This window comes from Chrysochloris asiatica, unplaced genomic scaffold, assembly GCF_000296735.1.
Source record: "Chrysochloris asiatica unplaced genomic scaffold, ChrAsi1.0 scaffold00349, whole genome shotgun sequence".
In the NCBI taxonomy this organism is placed as follows: Eukaryota; Metazoa; Chordata; class Mammalia; order Afrosoricida; family Chrysochloridae; genus Chrysochloris; species Chrysochloris asiatica.
The window spans coordinates 898,946-902,420 of record NW_006408867.1 but is presented as its reverse complement, the minus strand read 5'-3'; positions in this window follow the sequence as shown (position 1 = coordinate 902,420).

Here is a 3,475-nt window from a genome sequence, read left to right as displayed (position 1 = left end):
ATATTTTTTATATATGTATTTTACCAGTTTCGCTTCTCTAGAAAACCTAGTCTTAGACAATATGTCTGAAGTATAAGAGAAGCCTCACCAACCAGGCTTCTAAAGAGCATTCCAGCTGTACTTTCAACACAATTTTGTTATTTTTCTCCAATACCATAATTCAAATGTATCAATTCTTCTACAGTCATCTTTATTCACTGTCCAACTTTCACATGCATATGACATGTGCATATAATGTTGTTGTGTGCCATCTAGTCAGCTACCAATAATAGTGACCCTGTATAGGGTTTCCAAGAAGTGGCTGGTGAGTTTGAACCACCGACCTTGCATTTCAAACTGACCTTGAGGTCAAGTATATAGCCTATGTCACCACAATTAGAGGACAGGAAATCATAATTGGAAACATCATTGCCACACAAAATTGATAAGTCTGATTCCTAACTATACCTGTTTATTCTTACCTACATGGTGCAACCAGTTAAGTACTCAACTACTAGCACAAAGGTTGTTGGTTTGAATTCACCCAGAGGCACCTCAGAGAACATGCCTGGAGATCTGCTTCTGAAAGTTACAGCCTTGGAAATGCCATGGAATATTTCTACTCTGCACATGTAGAGGCCCTGTGAGTCAGAATGAACTCAATGGCAATTAACAATGAATACAAGTCTTACCCGTCATAGTTGTATTGCACTCTTTATCTTCCAAAGCACCTTCCAGGCATTGCTTCCACAATTGTGTGAGCAAGTACCTGAGTCCTACAGGGGCCAGGGGATATTAGGAGTGAGATAAGGCAGCATGTGCCCTCTCTCCAAGCAAAGATGGCCATGCCCTAATCCCTAGAATTCATGAATGTGTTATTGGCAAAAGAAACTTTACAGATGTAACTAAGGTTGTTGGTAGTGGTTGTATGAAAAGCAGATCACTTTCTCAAAATGGGAGAAGGAGAGATGAGACAGCAAGGTCAGAGATTCAAAGCATGAGAAGGACTCATCCCACTGTAGTTGGCCATCAAGATGAAGGGCACCAGGAACCAGGAACTTTGGAGGCCACTAGTAGTGAGAACAAGCCCCAGTCAGGAGTTAGCAAGGAAACCAGGACTTCATTCATACAACTTCAAGGAATCATATTCTGACAACAACCTGAAAGAGCCTGGAAGCAGATTCTCTACCAATGCCTCCAGATAAGAGCCCAGGTTGGCCAATGCCTTGATTTTGAACTTGTGAGACCATGAACAGAGAACCCAGCTGAGCACACTTGGACTTCTTCCCAAACTGTGATAAAATAAATGGGTGTTAATTTAAGCTGCTACATTTCTGATAATGCTACAGCAGCAGTAGAAAATGAAGACACCAGGTGATTGCAATGGAATATCAGGATCCTGACACATCTGTGATCAGGAGGCATTCTTCCATCCAGGAATCAGAACCATTCTGAGAGGTATGGCTTCTATTGGTTTCCCAAAGGTGTCAAACTGATGATTTGAACTATTAGTAAACTTTCTTCTGATCCCCCTGTTGTTGTTATATTTTGTTGAGTCAGTTTCTACCCTGTATAGAGTTTCCAAAGAATGACTGGTGAGTTTGAACTGCTGACCTTGTGGTTCAAACGGACCTTTCAGTCCAATACTTAGTCCACAATATCACATCAGAACTAATTCCCTTGGAATCTGAAATTTAAATTACCAAAATAATGGTGGTTGTCCTAGATTATTTCCCATATTGTGGAGGAAATATTTTAGAAATGTTCCCCTCTGCATGGGCTGGGATGGATTTAACTAATAGTTTGATTTTCTATGACACTTCAGAGGAAGTGAGAAATGGCTGTTTCAAAGAACTAGTAAATGCCACCAAAACTAAAGGTCAAACCAAGTTGACATTAAATACAGTATTTCCAGTGGGGCAACATGGGGTGCTTTAAAGAGCAGTTCCCACAAGTCCCTGCAATGTCAATTCTCTGAGCTTGTTTTGAGTGCTAATGGAATCCAGTTAAACTCTTTGTCAGGTGCCTAGCCTTTCCCCCTGTGACTGGTAGTAACCACAATAAGTCAGTTTTCACAGACAAAGCTTTATTGGTGACCACAGTGGAGAACTGCTGCGCTGCATTCATCCCTGAAGACTTTTCAGGAGCCCCAGCCCTGCCACTTTTCAGCAGCCCTGTGATCTGGGCACCTGTTTATACTCACATTTGGCTTTGTAGAAACAATGGAGGGTAGACACAGGGCAGAATCTATGCAGAAATCTCAAGCTTGAACTAAGGGCCTCATAGCCAAAGAACTTCCAGAAGCAGAGGAAAGAAGGCATGTAATATAAGGGGATACATACACACAGAACCAAACAAAATCAAAAGGATAATAACAGAATACTATGAAATGTTGTATTCCTTCCCTCTGTGAACAGGAACCAGACAAGGATGCCCTTGTCACCACTCCTATTGAATATTGTTTTGGAATTCTTAGCCAGAAATATACAGCAAGATATGGAAATTAAAGACATCCAAATTGGCAAAGAAGAAGTAAAACTCTCTCTATTTGCAGACAATCTGATCCTATACATAGAAAATATCAAAGACTCAGTAAAAAAGCTGCTAGACCACATTGGAAGATTCAGCAAAGTGGCAGGGTATAAGATCAACATACAAAAATCAGTTGGGTTCCTCTATAGTACCAATGATAGCACTGAAAAGGACTTTAGGAAAGCAATAGCATTTACAACAGCTGCCCAAAGAATGAAATATCTAGGTATAAATGTAACCAGAGACATAGGACCTATACAAAGAAAACTAAAAAACACTACTACAAGAAACCAAAGAGACTTACAAAAGTGGAAGAATATGCCATGTTCCTGGAGAGGAAGACTTAAAATTGTGAAAATGTCAATACTACCCAAAGCAATTTACACATATAATGCAATCCCAATCCAGATTCCAACAACATTCTTCAAAGAGATGGAAAAAACAATTATAAAAGTTATATGGAAAGGAAAGAGGCTCAGGATAAGCAAACCACTGCTTAAGAAAAAGAACACGTCCCAATTTTAAAATTTATTACATGGCTACAGTGATCAAAACAGCTCAGTACTTGTACAATGAAAGATACATTGATCAATGGAACAGAATCGAGAATCCAGAAATTAACCCAACCACATGCAGCCAACTAATTTTTGACATATTACCTAAATATATAGTACAGGGAGGGGATAGCATTTTCAACAAATGGTGCTAGCAGAACTGGAAAGTGATATGCAAAAGATTGATATAAGACCTTTACCTCATGCCTTATACAAAAACCAATTCAGTATGGATTGAAGACCTAAATGTGAATCCCAGAATTCTGAAGGCCATCAATGAAACAATAGGGACAAATGTGAGGGTTCTAATTCAGGGCATACACAAACTACCAAATACTTTGAAAACTACACAAACAAAAGTAGACAAAATAGATGATTGGGACATACTAAAAATTTTGTACAACAAAAGA